Consider the following 22,828-nt stretch of genomic DNA (forward strand, 5'->3'; position numbering starts at 1 on the left):
GCAGCAGTTTCCATATCGTTTACATTAACATGTAAACCCTATGGAAACCGCAAACCGCAGTGCACATGCTGCGGGAAAAACCGCGCAGAAACGCAGCGGTTTAAAACCCGCAGCATGTCACTTCTTTGTGCAGAATCGCAGCGATTCTGCACCCATAGAAATGCATTGAACCGCTTACTTCCCGCATGGGGCTGTGCCCACGTTGCGGGAAGTAAGCGGATAATGTGCGGGTGGTACCCGGGGTGGAGGAGAGGAAACTCTCCTCCAGGCCCTGGGAACCATAAATAGTGTTAAAAAAAAAGAATTAAAATAAAAAATGATGCTATACTCACCTCTCAGCACTGCACGCGGCCGCCCGGTCTCAGTTGCTGTGCGAACAGGACTTGTGGTGACGTCGCGGTCACATGACCGTGATGACGCCCGGGTCACATGACCGTGACGTCACGAAGGTCCTTCTCGGCACAGCATCTTTGGAATCGGAGCGCGGCGTGCAGAGAAGAGGAGATCCGGACATCGGACGGTGAGTATAACCAATTTGTATTATTTTTATCATTACTATTGATGCTGCATATTGCTGCATATGCAGCATTAATAGTACAGGAGTAATCCCGCAGCGGAAACCGCGGAACAAACCGCGATAAATCTGCAGGGATAACCGCAGCGGTTTTGCCCTGCAGATTTATCAATTCCGCTGCGGGATAAACCTGCAGAGCACACCGCAAAGTGTGAACATGGCCTAATGAGGACAGGGGCTGAAAAAAGTCAGTCCCTGTGTGGTGAGGATGGTGTGAACACAGCACGTCAGAGAGAAAGGGAAGCATATGGATCATTTTTATCCTCTGTCTGCTGGATTATTGGACTCTCATCTCCTTGGACATTTATCCGGTTACTGAACTGCATTCGTGTTCTGGACTATTGTATCCTCAGTGTGGTGGATTGTTTATGGACCTTTTAGTTTTGCCTATAATAAAGGTCTTGGGATTGTTCACACTTCCTTCGCTCTTTTGAGTGTGTGGTATTGGAGAAGGACCCCGTGATAAGGTTGAAAAGTTCAAGGGGGCCGAATACTTTCGCAAAGCACTGTATATGTTGTTCTGAATATGGGATTATATCTCTTGATCTTTTATGTATAATAAATAAAGCATATAATGTATGTTGTTAATATTCTTTATACATTTATATACCTATTAATGATCCAATAGTTGTGTATTTTTACTATCGTGATAATGTGAAAAACAGCTTTTTCCTCCTATTATGGAGGTTTTTGTATGCTGTGTCACCATGGAAATCTGGTGATATTTTTTAGAGGAGCGGTCTCCCTTAGGTGCATTAGTGCGCCTGTGCGGGTTACGAGGTATTTTGGGTGGCCTAGCACACTTGTGTGATTTGGCTGTATTTCCTGGGTGATCATGTGGCTCATCAGTTGATGTATGCCCGGTGATGCTGCCTTGTGACATAGGCATATGTGGTCTCCTAGGTGATGCGTCGCTGTGTCACATGGTGATGCCTCTTCCAGGCACTACGTGCGTTGGCGTTCTGGCGGTGTGTCGCGTGGCCGCGTGGTATGTTTCATCCTGGGGGTGCGGTCCAGTGACATATGCGTGACTCGGTCCCCTGACTTCAGTAGGATTGTGGTTTTTAGACTCTGACATCAGATGTGATAAAAGAGGGTCATGGATTGATGGTCCCCCTTCCCCATGGATACTTGACGCCTTTCTATATGATTGGATCATTGTGAGGTATATTTTTGCACTAATTAATCCGATCTGAGTGATTGGATAATGATCTCTATGGAGACGAGGATGCACTTTTTCTAATAGTTGCTGTTGTGATGAATGTATTTCATGTATATATGTGGATTGAAGGTATTCTTTGACTTTACACATTATAAATTGGTTTGATGGTGATTGGTGCTTGTTGTAGCTCCACACTATTTAAAGCCAGCTCTTTGCACTGTTTGGTACACGTGACAAAGATCTATTGTTGATCGAAACGTTGTGTGTTGCACTGTGGCAGAATAAAGTTTTCTACCACTACACCTGGATGGAGCACTGTTCTTCTATTTTTGATTGCCGGGAATAGATAAGGTCTTTTCCAAACTGTTCCCACACATATGGAAGCTACAATTATCCACAATGTCTTGTGCTTAAGTGTTAGGCCATGTGCACACGTTCAGTATTTTTCGCGTTTTTTTCGCGTTTTTTCGCTATAAAAACGTGATAAAAACGCGAAAAAAACGCTAACATATGCCTCCCATTATTTTCAGTGTATTCCGCATTTTTTGTGCAAATGTAGCCTTTTTTTCCGCGAAAAAATCGCATCGCGGAAAAAAAAGCAACATGTTCATTAAAATGCGGAATTGCAGGGGATTCCGCACACCTAGGGGTCCATTGATCTGCTTACTTCCCGCACGGGGCTGTGCCCACGATGCGGGAAGTAAGCAGATTATGTGCGGTTGGTACCCAGGGTGGAGGAGAGGAGACTCTCCTCCACGCACTGGGCACCATATAATTGGTAAAAAAATAAGAATTAAAATAAAAAATAGTCCTATACTCACCCTCTGATGGCCCCCGGAGTGTTCCCGCCTCTGTGCTGCACGCTGGCTTCGGTTCCTGTAGCTGGTGTGCGGTGAAGGACCTTGCCGAATGACGTCACTGTCCTGTGATTGGCCGAGACCGCTCACGTGACCGTGACGTCATGGAAGGCCCTGCGCGCACATGTAGGGGACAGGGACCTGGTGAGCTGTGCAGACGGGTGGAACCATTGTTGCCGGGAGTCGGGGTTCCGGGGGACGGATTTGAGGGGTGCATGGGAAGCCAGGCTCATGTGACAGGAGGCAGAGTGACGCAGGGAGAGGAGAGGATAAAAAGCAAAACGCGCGAAAGCAGGGGCAGAGAAGCGCGGGAAATCTCTGAGGAGAGGAAACTGCAGCGCAGTTGCTGTGTGTGTGCAGGCCGCAGTGAGACTTGCAGGAAGCAGGGGGAAAACGTGCAACAGACACTGCGGGCAATTACTGGAGCCCCCAAAAAGAGGCGCATTCGTCGTCAGCGACCCCCCAGGCAGAGGGGTAGTGCTGACCAGCTCAGGGACAGTATTACCGCGCTCCCTGAGAACACCTTGCCAGAGAGTGCTACAGACTCGCATGGTTTCGTCTCAGCTGTGACTGATACTGATTATTCTCCTAATCCTCCTCAAAAAGACTCTTCTCTGGACTGGGAGGCTGTTACCTCGGATCAACGTCCGCCTGCAGGAGGGAACGCAGCACCGCAAAAGACATTCTGGACTCGACTCTACGCCTGGGCCCGTCGCCAGAAGACACCTCCTTCCTCCGCCATCAGGACTACGGCGTTGTCGGAGCCTCCCCGTCAGGACTACATCGCTGAACCAGCACTGATAAGTGACCGTTGTTGACTTTATCTTAGTAGGGAGTCACTAGTGAGGCGCTGCCGCGTTCTACGGGTATAGTTCAGGGCGGCCATATAATAATTGGGATTTACTGCGAGATTGTGTTCTTGTATATAAGTTCCCTGCGTGGAAAACGTTTGTTATCTTTTTGGTTGGAAGTTAAAAAGAAAGTTAAAAACGCTATTTGCTTTCTGGCTCCTATTTGTCCCTGCATCCTTCTTTACCTGCGGTCTCTACATTTGGCGTAGTCGGCAGGATGCAGGATCCAAAGAAGGAGCCAGAAGATACGGAGGATGGGGCTGGGCCTAGAGCTTCTCTCTCATTGGGGGCCATGTTAAACAATTTGCCCAAGTTTAATGGGAGCAACATGTTGTTGTGGAGCTGGACTGAAAGGATGAGGGGGCTGTTGAGAATGCATCCTATGACCCCAGCCCTGGAAGCAGAGGTGGCCATTATGGCCTTAGACGGAGAGGCTCGGGATTCAGTGATGTTGAGACCCCCCACAGAGCGGAATACTTTTACTGGGGTGTTACATGTGTTAGAGGGGACGCACGGGGATCCCACCGACGTGGGAGAGCTGCGGGCCCGGTTGTTTGGACGGCGACAAAAAGAGGGCGAGACTGTCACTCAGTACATGAATGCTCTGCAAGAGCTAAACATTGCAATCGTGCGGAAAGATGGTATGGGGATGGGACATGTCGACGTGACCCTGCGCGACCAACTGGTGACGGGACTGCGGGATGAGTTGACCAAACAGGCTCTACGTGAACGAGTGCGGGTCGACCCGCGCCTGACTTTCTCCGACATAGGCAATGAGGCCCGCACCCGGGAGCAAGAGAGGGGGGTGACGGTCCTGACAGGAGAGGCTCGGGTTATCCAGACCGCTGCACCAGGAGGGGGTGAGCCGTCGTGGGTTCAGGAGATGCGGCAGGAGCTCAAACAAATCCGAGACGAACTGGCCGAAGTAAAAAAAAATGCGCGAAGCCCAAGGGAGCTACCCCGGGGGCAAGGGTCTGGGAGTCCAGCTCGTGGCGCTCGTCCAGGATATTATCCGGTCTCCGGTGCTTGCTATTGTTGCGGGGAGGCAGGACATTTCGCACGGGAGTGCCCCCGGAGAGGGAGGGCCTCGTCACGGCGGGCGTTAAACTAGAGGACTCCGAGCTAAGGGGACGACGCTCGGAGTCAGAATCCCCGCGGATGGGTGGTGAAAGTCCCGAAAATTTGGTTGCCAGCTGCCCCCTGGTTTGGGCAGAGTTTGAAGGGCGGGCTGTACATTGTCTGGTGGACACCGGATCTCAAGTCACGACTATGCCCGAGGCCTATTTTAGAAAACACTTCCCTGTGTCAGTCAGACCCCAATGGGGCCCCGTAATCCGGTTGCAGGCCGCCAATCAGCTGCCCATCCCAGTGGAAGGGGTCACCTGGATGCAAATATCTTTATGTGGGAAAGACCTGGGCCGCCGGGGGGTTGTGTTGACACGGGGGGATCCCAGCCCACAACATATCGTGACTTTGGGGATGAATGTATTGAAGGACTTTGGCAGTTTGCTGTTAGGGGAGACCACACAAGAGACACTCAATCAGTGGGGGACCAGTACACCTCAAGGCTCCGTGTTCAGACAGTTAGTGAGGGAAGTCCGTGTGCAAGAGACCTTTCAGGAGGGAGACATACTAGGGAAAGTAATCACCTCCCCGACAGCAGAAGTGACGTTTCCCCCAGGACAGACTGTTATATCCCTGCCCATCCGAGCTCGCATCCCTCTGGAAGGAGTGCAAGTGCAGGTTGAGCCCACCTTTACGTCCCCTTTGCCCACAGGACTGCTGGTGGCCCGATCTCTGGCTACTGTTAAAAATGGGGCCGTACCAGTGCGATGTGTGAATGTGGACGAACACGATGTCGTGCTACGGGTCCGAAGTGAGATGGCCAAAGTGTTACGACCGTTAGAAGTGATGCCTCCTCCAGATACTTTACAGTTAAAGGTGGATTCCCCTGATCCCTGGATGGTCAGTGTCCGGTCTACACAGGATCCTGAGCTGATAGCGTTACGAAAAGGTCAAATTATTCTGGAACATATGCGAGCAGAATTACCGGGTCTGGATCCATCACAAGTCTCGCGAGTGCAGCGGCTCCTTGGACACTATGCTGAAGTGTTTGCGCAACATGAAGATGATTTTGGCTGTACCACGGCCATCGAACATGGAATTCCGACCGGAGATACAGTGCCCATCAGGGAGCGGTACAGACAGATTCCCCCGCAGATGTACCAGGAAGTAAAGACGTTGTTAGGCCAGATGCTACAAAAGGGAGTGATCCGCGAGAGTCAGAGCCCGTGGGCTGCCCCGATCGTGCTGGTGCGGAAAAAGGACGGCACGCTCCGGTTCTGTGTGGACTATCGTAAGCTAAATGCATGCACCGTCCGAGACTCTTATCCACTTCCCCGTATCGAGGAGTCTCTCTCCGTGCTGGGTCGGGCCAAATATTTTTCCACCTTAGACCTAGCCAGCAGATACTGGCAGGTCCCGATGACAGAAGCAGATCGTCCTAAGACAGCGTTCATCCTTCCCATGGGACTATTTGAGTTCAATCGAATGCCGTTTGGGCTGGCCAACGCTCCAGGCACCTTCCAACGATTAATGGAGCGGTGTCTGGGGGATTTGAACTTCGAGGCCACTCTCATTTATCTGGATGACATCATCATCTACGCCCCAACATTCGAGGAACATCTGTGCCGACTGGAACAGGTACTAGACCGGTTGCTGAAATACGGGCTTAAGGTGAAGCCCCAGAAGTGTCACTTGTTCCGGGAACAGATCGAGTACCTGGGGCATGTGGTGTCCGCCGAAGGAGTCCGGCCATCGCAGGAGAAGATTGCTGCAATCCAGGAGTGGCCCACACCGGAGACCGCTAAAGATGTACGGGCGTTCTTGGGCCTCGCTGGGTACTACCGGCGCTTTGTGAAGAATTTTGCTCGCCGTTCTCACAATCTACAAGTCCTGCTGAAAGGAAGCTCCCCCAAGGAACGGGGAAAGAAGATACAATGGCAGGAGCCACAAGAAGCAGCATTCCGGGACTTGAAGACAGCTCTCATGGAGCCGCCGGTGTTGGCTTATGCGGACTTTTCGCAACCGTTCATCCTACACACCGACGGCAGCTCTCAGGGATTGGGGGCTGTGTTGTCTCAGGTTCAGGATGGGCGGGAGAGAGTGATCGCCTATGCGAGTCGGTCTCTTCATGACTCTGAGTTGAACCCAGACAATTACAGTTCTTTCAAGGTGGAGCTGCTGGCCGTGGTGTGGGCTATGACGGAGCGGTTCGCTGAGTACCTGGCCGGTTCCGAGGTGCTGATACGCACGGATAACAACCCATTGGCACATCTGGAAAATGCGAAATTGGGTGCCCTAGAACAGCGCTGGGTAGCCCGGATGGCCAAGTACAGATACCGTATCCTTTACAAGCGAGGAGCGGAGAATGTTCATGCTGACGCATTATCTCGTCTGCGGAAAAATCCCCCAAGAACTAACCGAGATGAGGAGCTGGAGGGAGAAGAAATCCCCTACGCCATCGGGGGCGTTGCTCAGACGGCTGTGAGCCGGGAACAGACCGGGAACGGAACGGCTGCAGGACTGTTGGTTCAGAGTCGGGACGAATGGATACGGCTACAACAGGAAGACCAGGAACTAGCTCCATTGCGACAGTGGATAACGAATGGTCTATTGCCCGTGAGAACCCCTGGACAAATTCTCCCGTCAGATCTGAACCTTCTTCTGCGGCAGTGGGAGCGCCTAACTCTTCAGGACGGGCTCTTATGCCACTTAACCATGGCTCTGGCAGATTCTGAGCCGACCTGGCAGATGGTCTTACCAGGGCCTGTGGTGGCCGCAGTTGCTAAAGAAGCTCATGAGTCCGGGGCACACTTCGGAGTGAAGAGGACGTTTAAGTGGCTGCAAACTCGGTTCTATCATCCTCGGCTGCTTGCGGAAGTACAAACTGCCTGTAGACAATGTCGACAATGTGAGCTAACCAAGTCACCGGAGGAAAGGGCGCCTGTGCAGAGCATCACGACGTCTGCCCCTTTTGAAGTATTAATGATAGACTACATTACCATTGGAGCAGCGCATCAAGGCTACGAACACTGCCTCGTTATGGTAGATCATTTTTCAAAATTCGCGGTAGTCATCCCTACCCGTGATCAGACAGCTGAGTCGGCGGCGAGCGCTATCTGTAAGAACTTTATTCAAGTTTACGGCTGTCCGAGACGAATACATTCGGATCAAGGTGCCTGTTTCTTGGGCAAGGTCATGGAAGAGCTGCATCGCCTCTACGGCATTGATAAGTCACGCACCACACCGTATCATCCCCAGGGAAATGGGGCTTGTGAGCGGTTTAACCGGACTTTGCTTCAAATGCTGCGTGCGCTAGAACAAGATCAGAAGGCCCGCTGGCCGGAGTACGTGTCTGACCTAGTGTGGGTCTACAACAATAGAGTTCATCAAGTCACAGGACGCACCCCGTATGAAGTGGTCTTTGGGCGCCCAGGAAAAGGCATGACAGATCTGGAACTGTCTTCGGAGGAAGAAGGCCCCCGAACAGGGATGGCTTCGTGGGTGCGTGATCATCGGCATCGGCTGCAGACCTTACACCGACTGGTACACACTCGAATTCGGGAAGTGGAGCATCGGAGCACCCCTACAGCAAAACCCCCAGAGTTCCGGCCAGGTGATCGAGTACTCGTTCGAGAGCAAAGACCGCAAAACAAGTTAGACCATCGTTGGGAAAAAGCACCCTATCGGGTGCTTCGCCGTATAGACCCGCATGGACCTGTATATGAAGTGCAGTCTGAGGCCCTCGGAAGTACAGGTACTCGCATTCTTCATCGCAACATGCTCCGGTTGTGTCGCTCTGTTGACTCGGACACCCCGGAATCCGCAATCAGGGAAGAGCCACCTACGACTGAGTCTCCCAACAACCATTGGTGGGATGAAGAAGATGATGAAGAAGAAGAACGGCGTCAAAATACTCCCCCTATCTCGACTACTACACTACCCCTGACCAGTCACCCTTCCGCTGACGACATTCCCCCAACACCCCCTACACAAGGACCCGAGCCACGACGTTCTGAACGTTCTACTGCCGGTAGACCCCCAACTCGCTACAGTCCTGACTTACACACTAGACAGACCCAAGTGTGGAACAATCCGTCAGGTGGGCGACCTGTCAGTGCGAAGGCCTCGCCCAGGGACTGGCGAGCATACAGGGTGGGGGAATGTAGGGGACAGGGACCTGGTGAGCTGTGCAGACGGGTGGAACCATTGTTGCCGGGAGTCGGGGTTCCGGGGGACGGATTTGAGGGGTGCATGGGAAGTCAGGCTCATGTGACAGGAGGCAGAGTGACGCAGGGAGAGGAGAGGATAAAAAGCAAAACGCGCGAAAGCAGGGGCAGAGAAGCGCGGGAAATCTCTGAGGAGAGGAAACTGCAGCGCAGTTGCTGTGTGTGTGCAGGCCGCAGTGAGACTTGCAGGAAGCAGGGGGAAAACATGCAACAGACACTGCGGGCAATTACTGGAGCCCCCAAAAAGAGGCGCATTCGTCGTCAGCGACCCCCCAGGCAGAGGGGTAGTGCTGACCAGCTCAGGGACAGTATTACCGCGCTCCCTGAGAACACCTTGCCAGAGAGTGCTACAGACTCGCATGGTTTCGTCTCAGCTGTGACTGATACTGATTATTCTCCTAATCCTCCTCAAAAAGACTCTTCTCTGGACTGGGAGGCTGTTACCTCGGATCAACGTCCGCCTGCAGGAGGGAACGCAGCACCGCAAAAGACATTCTGGACTCGACTCTACGCCTGGGCCCGTCGCCAGAAGACACCTCCTTCCTCCGCCATCAGGACTACGGCGTTGTCGGAGCCTCCCCGTCAGGACTACATCGCTGAACCAGCACTGATAAGTGACCGTTGTTGACTTTATCTTAGTAGGGAGTCACTAGTGAGGCGCTGCCGCGTTCTACGGGTATAGTTCAGGGCGGCCATATAATAATTGGGATTTACTGCGAGATTGTGTTCTTGTATATAAGTTCCCTGCGTGGAAAACGTTTGTTATCTTTTTGGTTGGAAGTTAAAAAGAAAGTTAAAAACGCTATTTGCTTTCTGGCTCCTATTTGTCCCTGCATCCTTCTTTACCTGCGGTCTCTACACACACACCATCTATACGGAACGGACGCCGGTGAGGAGATCTGATGTCTGCGGGTGAGTATAAGCATTTTTTTTATTTTTTTTATTTTTTTTAAACGTTCTATCTTTTACTATAGATGCTGCAAAAGCAGCATCTATAGTAACAAGTTGGTCACACTTGTCAAACGCTATGTTTGACAAGTGTGACCAACCTGTCAGTCAGTTTTCCAAGCGATGCTACAGATCGCTTGGAAAACTTTAGCATTCTGCAAGCTAATTACGCTTGCAGAATGCTAAAAAAACGCAAAAAAAACGGAAAAAAAACGCAAAAAAAAAAATGCGGATTTCTTGCAGAAAATTTCCAGTTTTCTTCAGGAAATTTCTGCAAGAAATCTGCAACGTGTGCACATACCCTTAAGGTTTACCTTGACTGAAATTAAGGAGCTGAGGCCGCCCCTTGATAACAATTCCATAGCATTATCCTCCTCCACCATCTGTACAACGGGCACAGTACAGTCAGGTGGTAACGTTCTCCTGGAATCACCAAACCCAGTTACCTCCATCAGATGTAGATAAAGAAGTGCGATCCGTCACTGCTCAGAATACATCTCCTCCAGAGTCCAGTGGTGGCTTTACGCTGCTCCATCCAATGTTTGTGCTGATTCTAGAGGAGGTCTGGACTCTGCAGTTATGGGATTAGCAGAGCGGTGGTTACTTTTCTGCCCTCTGCTCCTCTCGGTCCCCCGCTCTGCAATGTTACAGGGTCTCCACTTCGTGGCTGAGTTGCTGTGGTTCCACTTCTCAATAATATCACTCACAGGTGATGGAGGAAGAAATGTCATGACCGGACTTGTTACCCCAGTGGTTTTATTGCAGAACCACACTGGTGTCAGTGAGCATGGAGCCAAAAGTTAACAATGGGGGCAATGGGAAAGGATGTTATACATTGAGGGTGAGGGGACAGATGTTATGCCCCGGGAGCGAGAGATCGGATGTTATTTACCGAGGGTCTGGAGGCGGATGTTATACATTGGGGTGAGGGCCAAATTTTAGACACCAGTTGTGAGAGCCATAAGTTATGCACTTGGGACGGTGGACTGATGTTATACACCAGGAGTGAGGGTCGGATGTTGTACACTGGGGTGAGGGCAGAATTTTATATATCAGGAGTGAGAGCCGGATGTTATGCACTGGGGATGGGAGGACTGATGTTATACACCAAGGGTGATAGGCCGAATATTACACTACAGGGGAGAGAGATCAGATGTTATACAACAGGATTGAGGGGCCGGATGTTATACACCAGGAGGGAGGGAACGGATGTTATACATCAGGAGGGAGGGACCACATGTTATACAACAGGAGTGAGGGGCTGGATTTTATACACCAGGAGGGAGGGACCGGATGATATATGGATCGCCCCCAGGCGCAGGGCAGTGGGGTACTCGGTACCGGGTCCCTCTGTCTCGGTTCTGGGGATGTCACAGTGGCCCAACCCGGTCTGTGGCCCTGCTAAGGGGCGCCCAATTAAAGGTGTAATTTGTCAAGTGTTCGTGACGCCACCTGTGGTGTTCGGTCAGGGTGACCGACGCTGCTAGGGGTCCGCTGGGGTGATGGAATGGCAGCTAGATGTTATACCTTCCCACAGGTGAAGTATGTCCCCAGGGCTTCCCTTGAAGAGTAGGTGGTAATGGTGGATGTTGTAAGGCGCGATGAATAACGAGGACACAAAGGTTGCAGTCTCTTTAACTTTTACTGAAGACTTCAGCGTCCACAGTCCAGAGTACCGTTCACAGGGCAGGAGAGTCCGGCCGGTCCGAAGGCACATCCAGAGTTCCCTTTGCAGGTGGAAATCAGTAGCCTTCCTACTAGCGCCTGTGTGTTGTAGTACCTCCCTGCTGAGCACCACGGGATAGTCCTCACAACTCTCGTGTATATTTCTGATGTTCTCTCTCCGTCTCCCAGATGGTATGGCTAGGATGACCCGTATGACGGGGTAGGCCTGGAGCTATTTTATAGGGACCCTAGAGACGCCCCTCTCCCACAATTTGCCTCCGTTGTCTTCATTAGGTTAAAGGTTGGGCAGCCAACTTGGAATTAACTGTCCTGCCGTGTTTCGAAGTAATGCATAGAGCCAATTACTCCCTCGGTGTTCCGGCCACCGGCTACGCGTCTCAGAAGGATGTTGCCGGTCTTAAAAAAAGACTCCTCCCGGTATTAACTCTTTGTGCTGTGATCTCGTTTCTCACTTCTCCACAATATACTTCGCTTCTTGTCCTTTCTTAGGATGCTGCCGCAATGCAGTGCAGGTGCAGCTCCGTAACTTTCTATCCCTTGCTATGTCTCTGTCAGGATCCCACCCCTGACAGGGACCTCTGTCTGCAGCTCAGATGTTCCTCCTTTTTCTCTCCCTGTCTGCCTGACAGGTCTTCTCCGGGTCTCACCCAGCAGCTTTCTCTCTAACTTCCTATCCAACCCCCAGTTTTACCCGAGTGTGAGGAGTGGCCTAGTAGATAGAACCTTTTGCTCCCCCAGGTGGCTGGAGTGTGAAGTGTAGTGTGTGACTGTGATACCTGGTAAGGTGAACTCCTTTAGTACCATCAGACGTACCATCACTCCCACTGGTGGAAGAGCGACAATACTGCAACGACCAGGACTCTGGGGCGCTGCATATACATCAGGGATCAGGGGCCTGGCAGCACACGAGGGCTCCAGGCAGCGCACAGGGCCCCAGGCAGTACACAGGGGCATCAGGCAGTGCACAGGGCCCCAGGCAGCATACAGGGGCCCCAGGCAGAGCACAGAGGGGCAGAGACAGCGCATGGGACCCCAGACATTGCACAGGGGGCAGAGACAGCATGCAAAGGGGAAAGAGACAGTGCATAGGGGTTCTGTGTGCTGTTTCTGACCCCCGTGCGCTGTCTGGGACCCCCTGTGTGCTGTGTGGGACCTCATGTGTGATGTCTGGGGCCCTGTTCTTGATTATATCACTCAATCCTGTGCAATGCCTGGGGCCCCTGTGTGATGTCTGGGACCCCAGTGCAATGTGTGATGTCTGGGGCCCGCTGCACTTCTTGAGACCCCTGTGCGCTGCCTGGAGCCCCCATGTGCTGCTTGGGTCCCCGTTCGCTGTCTCTGCCTCCCTGTGTGTTGCCTGGGGCCCCTGTGCACTGCCTGGTGCCCCAGTGTGCTGCCTGGGGCCCCTGTGGCTGCCTGGGGCCCCGTGTGCTGCTGGGACCCCGTTCGTTGTCTTTGCCTCCATGTGCGCTGCCTGGGGCCCCGTTCTTGAGTATATCACTCAATCCTGTGCCATGTCTGGGGCCCCATGCACTATCTCTGCCCCCCTGTGCGCTGCCTGGGGCCGCTGTATGCTGCCTTGGACCCCTGTGCACTGACTGGGGCCCCGTTATTAAGTATATCACTCAATGGTTCTCAAAAGCATGAAAAGTCTGATCTACAGCAGCTATGGTATATTCTGGCCCAGAGGGGTATAATCTGGCCTAGGCCACTATAACCCCAGGTATATTCTGGGTGGGGGGTTAATCTGGCCTGTTACACCGGCATTCGAGAGGGCAGATGTTATACACTTAGACAATGGCCAGATGTTATACACCAGGGGTGAGGGGTAGGAAGTTATGCATCGGGGACGGGGGAACAGATGTTATACATCGGGGTGAGGGCCGGATCTTATACACCAGAGACGAGGAGGCGAATGTTATATCCCAATGCTTAGGAGTCAAACATTATATATTGGTAGCGAAGAAGCAGAGGTTATATATTGGGGGCGAGGATGTGGATGTTATATACCAGGGGCGAACAGTATACACCAGGGGCGAGGAGGTGAATGTTGTATACCCGTGCAGAGGGGCTGGATGTTATATACCAGGAGCGGATGGCCTACACCATGGGTGAGGAGGTGGATGTTATAAACCGATGCCAAGGGGCCAGATGTTAATTTATATACTGGAGGCAGATGCTATACACCAGGGGCGAGGGACCGGATAAGAGAGACTGGACCTGCTGTGTGAACTAAATATAATGCTATAATATACAAGTTCTCTGTGACACGTGAACCATCGACATGAATCGTTTCCGGGAGGTAAATCCTAATACAGAGCATTGGCAGCAATGCTATATAAAGGGGTAAAGGAGGGAGATAAGTTTCCAGCTCATTACATCTGAAGTTTCCAGGGCTGTAAGTGGAGAAGTTTTCAATGAGACCATTAATCATAATAATTGCAGCTTAATCCTTTTATAAAGCACATAACGTCCTGTGTGAGCAGTACCTGTGCCAACACGGCTGTATGATAGGCATGTACCAGGCGTTGCATCGTCATAATACCATTATACCCTACGGCTGTGGAGACTAACGTGACCACTACTACCCAGGTACACCGCTCCATGTGGAATTGTCTCTTTTACGCATTTATATCATTACGTCCTGAAACATGGGCACCATTCTCATACTTGCCTATTACATACCTGTTTGGAGGGAGTTATAGCACCAGTCATATTACTACATTATGGATTTACGGGCAACATTGAGTTCCACCCTTGAGTTTGACAATATTTTTGGCAAAATGTGTTTGTGGTTTAGGCACTGGACACATTGCTGGCATCCTTTTTTCTACTGACCCTGATTTCAGCTGATTGTTGCAAGATGCCTGGTGGCACCATTACAGACATCACAATGGACCTTTTCTGATGCTCACTCCACCATTTATTCCTATTAAATCTCATTTTCCCATCCCTTTTAAAAGGATGGTGTGGTCTTCTTGTTGGGTCATGACTCAAACCATCCTACTATGGGAGTTGCCCTGACCTGAAGTCAATCCTCTCCAATCTCTTGACTGGAAGCCAACATCTCCACCAGATGATTATGTTTCCAGGCAAACTTCCTGCGTCGGATCAATTATGGACAAAAACTTTTTGATTCTGCCCCATTACATATATTTTAATTATTGGCTGAACCATGTTTTGTTTTAGCCAGGTCTTTGGCAAGAATGCTTGCTGTACTAGCAGAGGTTGCTAATTATTGCACACACTTGGCTAAGGTCATAATTACAGCCAGTCGGTGGAGTCCAGACAAGGAGGACACTTTCATTCTACCTATTACCTGTCTGTGAACTGAGGCACAACTTGCTTTGGCTGGAACAATTGTGAATGCTACTTAGTTTATTCAGAGATTGTGACTCCAACCCTTTCAGGATGGCAAAGTTCAAGATTGACCTGCGCTAAGGTCAGTTTTTTCCATGGGTTTCTTGGCTGAGAGCCACCAAATCCATAACCTCCTTGGCAAGGAACCACACTTTCCATGACTTCCGTTGTAGCTGTGGAGGTTTAGGACACTCTTGCTCCATTGTAAAATATTGATAATCAGGCAATAACTACAACTTGCATAAGTGTGGAAATGATGCGTAGTAAATGTTAAACTTAGACTCCTTCAATGTCATTACATGTAATAGGTTTTACAAAAACCGGAACCAATTGTTACAGCCAGTAATTAGGTCAAGAGTCAAGGTGACAGAAGTTTTCTCAGTGATAATGAGGCAAAGATAAAATGGAAAGTGTAAACATGGAAAATTTCATTATGCAACCAGACTGCTGACATTATCTAAAGATTGTACTGAACTCATCCACAATGTACTCTGTAACCTGTGAAATAGATAGATGACTATTTATGCCCATGACATAAACTAATGATATGAATATCCTGCTGCCGTAGTGTTTAGATGGCTTTATAGACTGTAGAGGTAGTGTGATAGGACCTGTGGAGAGACCCAGCCACACATCCAGACATCAGTACCTAGGGGATAATCCATCCAGACATCAGTACCTAGGGGATAATCCATCCAGACATCAGTACCTAGGGAATAATCCAACCAGACATCAGTACCGAGGGGATAATCCATCCAGACATCAGCACCTAGGAGATAATCCATCCAGACATCAGTACCTAGGGGATAATCCATCCAGACATCAGTACCTAGGGGATAATCCATCCAGACATCAGTACCTAGGGGATAATCCATCCAGACATCAGTACCTAGGGGATAATCCATCCAGACATCAGTACCTAGGGGATAATCCATCCAGACATCACCACCTAGGGGATAATCCATCCAGACATCAGCACCTAGGAGATAATCCATCCAAACATCACCACCTAGGGGATAATCCATCCAGACATCAGTACCTAGGGGATAATCCATCCAGACATCAGTACCTAGGGGATAATCCATCCAGACATCAGCACCTAGGAGATAATCCATCCAGATATCAGTACCTAGGAGATAATCCACCCAGATATCAGCACCTAGGAGATAATCCATCCAGATATCAGCACCTAGGGGATAATCCATCCAGACATCAGCACCTAGGGGATAATCCATCCAGACATCAGCACCTAGGGGATAATCCATCCAGATATCAGTACCTAGGAGATAATCCATCCAGACATCAGTACCTAGGGGATAATTCATCCAGACATCAGTACCTAGGGGATAATTTATTCAGAGATCAGTACCTAGAGGATAATCCATCCAGACATCAGCACCTAGGGGATAATCCATCCAGATATCAGTACCTAGGGAATAATTCATCCAGACATCAGTAACTAGGAGATAATCCATCCAGATATCAGTACCTAGGAGATAATCCATCCAGACATCAGTACCTAGGGGATAATCCATCCAGGCATCAGTACCTTGGAGATAATCCATCCAGGCTTCAGTACCTAGGGGTTAATCCATCCAGACATCAGTACCTAGGAGATAATCCATCCAGGCATCAGTACCTAGGGGATAATCCATCCAGGCATCAGTACCTAGGAGATAATCCATCCAGACATCAGCACCTAGGGGATAATCCATCCAGGCATCAGTACCTAGGAGATAATCCATCCAGGCATCAGTACCTAGGGGATAATCCATCCAGACATCAGCACCTAGGGAATAATCCATCCAGATATCAGTACCTAGGAGATAATCCATCCAGACATCAGTACCTAGGAGATAATCCATCCAGACATCAGTACCTAGGGGATAATCCATCCATGCATCAGTACCTAGGGGATAATCCATCCAGATATCAGTACCTAGGAGATAATCCATTTAGACATCAGTACCTAGGGGATAATCCATCGAGGCATCAGTACCTAGGGGATAATCCATTCAGACATCAGTACCTAGGGGATAATCCATCCAGACATCAGTACCGAGGGGATAATCCATCCAGACATCAGTACCTAGGGGATAATCCATCCAGACATCAGTACCTAGGGGATAATCCATCGAGGCATCAGTACCTAGGGGATAATCCATTCAGACATCAGTACCTAGGGGATAATCCATCCAGGCATCAGTACCTAGGGGATAATCCATCCAGACATCAGCACCTAGGGAATAATCCATCCAGATATCAGTTCCTAGGAAATACTCCATCCAGGCATCAGTACCTAGGGGATAATCCATCCAGACATCAGCACCTAGGGAATAATCCATCCAGATATCAGTACCTAGGAGATAATCCATCCAGACATCAGTAACTAGGGAATAATCCATCCATGCATCAGTACCTAGGGGATAATCCATCCAGGCATCAGTACCTAGGGGATAATCCATCCAGACATCAGTACCTAGGGGATAATCCATCCAGGCATCAGTACCTAGGGGATAATCCATCCATGTATCAGTACCTAGGAGATAATCCATCCAGGCATCAGTACCTAGGGGATAATCCATCCAGACATCAGTACCTAGGGGATAATCCATCCAGGCATCAGTACCTAGGGGATAATCCATCCAGGCATCAGTACCTAGGGGATAATCCATCCAGGCATCAGTACCTACGGGATAATCCATCCATGTATCAGTACCTAGGGGATAATCCATCCAGGCATCAGCACCTAGGGGATAATCCATCCAGATATCAGTACCTAGGAGACAATCCATCCAGACATCAGTACCGAGGGGATAATCCATCCAGACATCAGTACCTAGGGGATAATCCATCCAGGCATCAGTACCTAGGGGATAATCCATCCAGGCATCAGTACCTGTGTAGTGTCACCCCAGGCATTATTATCGATAAAGAGTCACATCCAGACCTCAACACCTAGGGAGTGTCCACAATACCTATGAAACATTCCATAGAGAGACCGGCACCTACTGTGTGTCCCATCCAGACCACACTACCTATAGAGGGTCCAGACCTAAGTATATAGAAAATTGTTTTAAAGCTGTTAAAACACAGTAACTATATATTTTTAAAAAAACTATAATGTCAGTAGCCATCCTCCATGACAATCCATGGCAATGAGGACCAATTTCAGAACAATAATAGCCCAGGGAATCCTAGATGACCCTGAAGATGTCCCTATACTTTCACCCTTCCTGGCCACAGAGGTTGGCACCATAAATTTGCAAGTGGCACCCCTGCTCACCAATGGCTAGTCCTATTGCACTCTTTTGTACCCATAACACAATTTAAGAAATTACAGTTTTGTCACCATTTAGAAACTAGATATAATGGAACCATGAATTATGTAAAAGATAACCCCATGTAGGCAAAACCAAGGAAAGACATCGGGCAATGTACAATCTAAACAATGACATCACATTAAGACTGTAGTATTGTGTCCATAATCTAATATATAGCCAGAGGCTACATTAATTAGTTACAAGCATGAGCCATACAGATCATTTACAGGTGATATGTATAGAGTATAGGTGCAGAAAGGAGGGTTAAATAATTACACCCTCTGACAGTGTGCCAGACTCAATGCGTTTCCCCTTTTAGTAGGTTCATCAGGAGTAGAAAATATTAAGCATTAAACATGGTAATTAGCTGCTGAGATGTAGGTGTGCCGTAATGATAAACTGCATGGCACATAGAGATGATGTCCAACAGAATCGTATGCCATTGGACATCATCTCCATGTGACATGGCTAGCCATTGGTGAGCAAGGGTGCCAGTTGCGAATTTATGGTGCCAACCTACGCGTCCATGAAGGCTGAAATTATAGGGACTCCTTCAGGGTCATCTAGGATTCCCTGGGCTGTTTTTGTTCTGAAATTGGTCCCCACTGTCAATGAGGATGTCTACTGACATTGTCATTTTTTTAAATTTAATGTGTTTTAATGGCTTTAATAGAATTTAATTTTAATAGTACTATTTTTGGTGAATTACTAGACAGTATTTTACTCCTTAAATGTGGTTTTCGATGATTTCATAGGAAGTGTGCCATCCAGAACTCAACACCTATAAAGTGTCCCAACCAGACCTCAACTCCTATGGAGTTTCCCATCCAATCCTCGGTACCTTTAGAGTGTCCCATCCAGACCTAAGTCTCTAAACATTGTCCCAACCTGACCTCAACTCCTATGGAGTGTCCCATCCAGTCCTCAGTACCTTTAGAGTGTCCCATCCAGACCTAAGTCTCTAAACATTGTCCCAACCTGATCTCAACTCCTATGGAGTGTCCCATCCAGTCCTCAGTACCTTTAGAGTGTACCATCCAGACCTAAGTCTCTAAATATTGTCCCAACCAGACATCAACTCCTATGGAGTGTCCCATCCAGTCCTTGGGACCTTTAGAGTGCTGTTGTGAATTCTGTTTGTGGGCTCCCTCTGGTGGCTACTGGTGGTACTGGTTGACTTCTGTCTTCTATCTCCAGTGCACCTGTTCCCATCAGGAAATGGGAGTTTCCTATATAGTCTGGCTTCTCACTCATTTACTTGCCGGCTATCAATGTTACCAGAGCTCCTCTGTTACTTGCTACCTGCTCCAAGTCTGCTGAGTCAGATAAGTTTGATCATTTGTACCTTTTGTCCAGCGTGCATTTATGTGAATCTTGCTGCTGGAAGCTCTAGTGAACTGAAATGACCACTCCGGTGTCATGAGTTGATACCGGAGTTTAAAGTCATTTCAGGATGGTATTTTGTAGGGTTTTGAGTTGACCGCGAAGTCCACTTTTGTATTTTCTGCTATCTAGTTAGTGGGCCTCTCTTTGCTGAACCTGTATTCATACTGCGTATGTGTTTTCTTCTTAACTAACCGTCATTATATGTTGGGGGCTACTATTACTTTGGGGTTTTCTCTGGAGGCAAGCCAGGTCTGTGTTTCCTCTATTAGGGGTAGCTAGATCTCCGGCTGGTGCGAGACGTCTAGGGATAAAACGCAGGTACGTTCCCCGGCCACTGGTAGTTGTGCGTTAGGTTCAGCATCGCGGTCAGCTTAGATTCCATCTTCCTAGAGCTAGTCCTGTTTTTGCCCATGTCCCTGCCATTGGGAATCATGACAGAGTGCACCATCCAGACCTAAGTCTCTAAACATTGTCCCAACCAGACATCAACTCCTATGGAGTGTCCCATCGAGTCCTCAGTACCTTTACAGTGTCCCATCCAGACCTAAGTCTCTAAACATTGTCCCAACCTGACCTCAACTCCTGTGGAGTGTCCCATCCAGTCCTCAGTACCTTTACAGTGTCCATTCCAGAATTACGTCTCTAAACAGTGTCCCAACCAGACTTCTACTATGGAGTGTCCCATCCAAACCTAAGTTTCTCAACAGTGTCCCATCCAGACCTCAGTACCTAGTGAGTGTCCCTACCAGACATTATTACCTATAAAGAGTCATATCTAGACCTTAGCACCTAAAGTGTCCACAATACCTATGGAACACACCATACAGACCTCATAAGCACTTATATGGTGTGTCATTGAGACCACAGTACCTATGCAGTGTCCCATCCACAGCAAAGTGCCTACAGATTGTCCAAGCCAGACCACAGTGCTTATGGAATGTCCCATTGATGTGTCATACATTGGCATACTTTGAAAGGCTTCAGTCTGAGGTTTACAGTAAGAGTATTTCCAGATTTACACTTCAAAGCAGTGTGAGTAGAGCACTTCAACTCAACCCATAGGCCCCTTGGCTAGGAACCACCCTTTTGATGAGCTCCATACTAGATGTAGAAGTTACTTCAATAGTTCCCTCATAGACAAAGTTCATGTTTAGGAAAATCTTGCAGCTTTTTAAAGAAGTTATGAATTACCTACAACTTTCATAAGTGTGGACCTGGTGTTTGGCTAATGGTCAAGTTTTGCAGAGTTACACTATTTCATCATACACTGTATATGGTAGATCTTACCATGCAACTTGACTCTTGAGAGAAGAAAAGTACTTGAACTCTAGTGCCATCTATTGGAAGCAACCCTTTAACAAGCCTTGCCATATAACTTAGTATAAAAGCCCAACCACCATCTCAATTTGTAGACAATTTTTAGAGAGCTGCCCCTCATCTGTGCAAAGTGTGAGTTCTGGTTTGGCTAGGTGAGAGGCTTCTCATCGAGATCCAAAGGGTAAAGTTCCTCCTTGTGGAGAGTGATAAGCCAAGCCTTGGCATGCCAATGTGGTCTTACCAAAATTGGAACCAATAGTAACAGCCAAGACCAGCAGTTCATAAGCTGAAGGTCTATATTATAAGGAAGAAAATGTATGAAATTGGAAAAGGGAAATTTGGAGGAGTTTAGGTGTTTAGACAGATTCTTGGAGTTGGACAAGCTTTTATAGAAGGAGTGGAAATTACTTAGAACTAAGTTAGAGTCCCAGAAACACTTTGATACTCATCTATGATTTTGGTAACTTCTGTGGTTCTTTATGAAGTGCTCAATGAGTGGTGTCCACCTCATGTGATCTTCTAAAATCTGGTCCGTAGAAGGTGGATTGGAATCTGTAGCTTGCACTTTACAAGAATCCATAGCACTGGCACTATGGGGCTGATTTATGGCCAAAATCTGAATCACTGGTGGAGATATCTGGGGTTATGTATTTTATGCAGCACCATCCATCATCTTTCAATGATATCCCCAGTGTTTGAGAAAGCATTGGAGGACATAAAATAACCATGAACCGACCTTATTGTGGGATTGCCCTGGAATTTCCTTTGATTCTGGGAGAGAAATGGGTGTTGTGACATTGTCCAGTAGCTCACGATTTATAGTCTCTCTTGTGTTTTAATTTATAGGCCTAATTCATGGTATAATCCCTATAAGTTAACCCCATGAACATGTATAGTGGCTTGCGAAAGTATTCACCCCCTTTTTACTTATGTTGTTACATTACAACCTGTGTTTAAATATTTTCATAATCCGATTTGTGTGTGATGAATCAGCACTAAATAGTCTAAGTTAGTGAAGTGAACTGAGAAAAATATAGGCATCAATTACATTTATGGGATAAAATAAATAAAAATTGGTATGTGCATATGTATTCGCCCTTTTGCTATGAGGCCCTTTTTCTGGTGCAAGCAATTCTCTTCATAAGTCATATGTTTAGTGACAGGACGTCCCCCTGTGTGCAATCTAAGTGTCACATGTCTGTCAGTGTACGGTATATACTTTACCTTTTCTAAAAGGCCATAGAGGCTGAAACACCATTAACAAGAGGCACCACTAACCAAACAACATCATGAAGACCAAGGAGATCACCAAACAACATCATGAAGACCAAGGAGATCTCCAAACAACACCATGAAGACCAAGGAGATCTCCAAACAACACCATGAAGACCAAGGAGGTCTACAAACAACACCATGAAGTCCTAGGAGATCAAGTCAGGGACAAAGTTGTGAAGTAAAAGTCAGTGTTGGGTTAGAAAAAAAAATATCCCAATCTCTGATGATCCCCCGGAGCACCATCAAATCCATTATCATCAAATGGAAAGAATATGGTACCACAGCAAACCTGCCAATAGAGGACTGCACACCAAAACTCTCAGCCCAGGCAAACAGGGCATTAATCATAGGCAGCACAGATGCCAAAGGTAACCCTGAAGGAGCTGCGGAGTTCCCAAGCAGAGACTGGCGTATCTGTCCAAACAACCTTTATGGAAGAGTTAGCAAAAAAACTTTTATTTACACACAAAAATTGTAAGGCTCATTTTGAGTTTGCCAGAAGACATGTGAGAGGTTCCCCAAATGTGCGAAGGAAGGTGCTTTGGTCAAATGAAACCAAAATTGAACTTTTTGACCACGAAGGTAAACGCTATGTCTGGTGCCAAACCAACACAGCTCATCATTCCAAGAACACCATCCCAACAATGAAACATGGTGGTGGCAGCATCATGCTGTTGGGATGTTTATTGACAGCAAGGACAGGGAAAATGGTCCGAGTCCAGGGGAAGATGGATGGTGTGATATACGGGGATATTCTTGAGCAAAACTTGATTCAGTCTGTCTGTGATTTGAGACTGG

The 22,828-nt window shown here is 48.4% G+C and overlaps 1 protein-coding gene across 2 annotated transcripts in view; it reads left to right on the forward strand.

The window, feature by feature from the left end:
* CLDN15 (claudin 15) overlaps nt 1–22,828 on the forward strand; it is a 97,308-nt gene that overhangs the window by 69,230 nt on the left and 5,250 nt on the right. The window lies entirely within an intron of this gene.

Source organism: Ranitomeya variabilis, chromosome 5, assembly GCF_051348905.1.
Source record: "Ranitomeya variabilis isolate aRanVar5 chromosome 5, aRanVar5.hap1, whole genome shotgun sequence".
Classification (NCBI taxonomy): Eukaryota; Metazoa; Chordata; class Amphibia; order Anura; family Dendrobatidae; genus Ranitomeya; species Ranitomeya variabilis.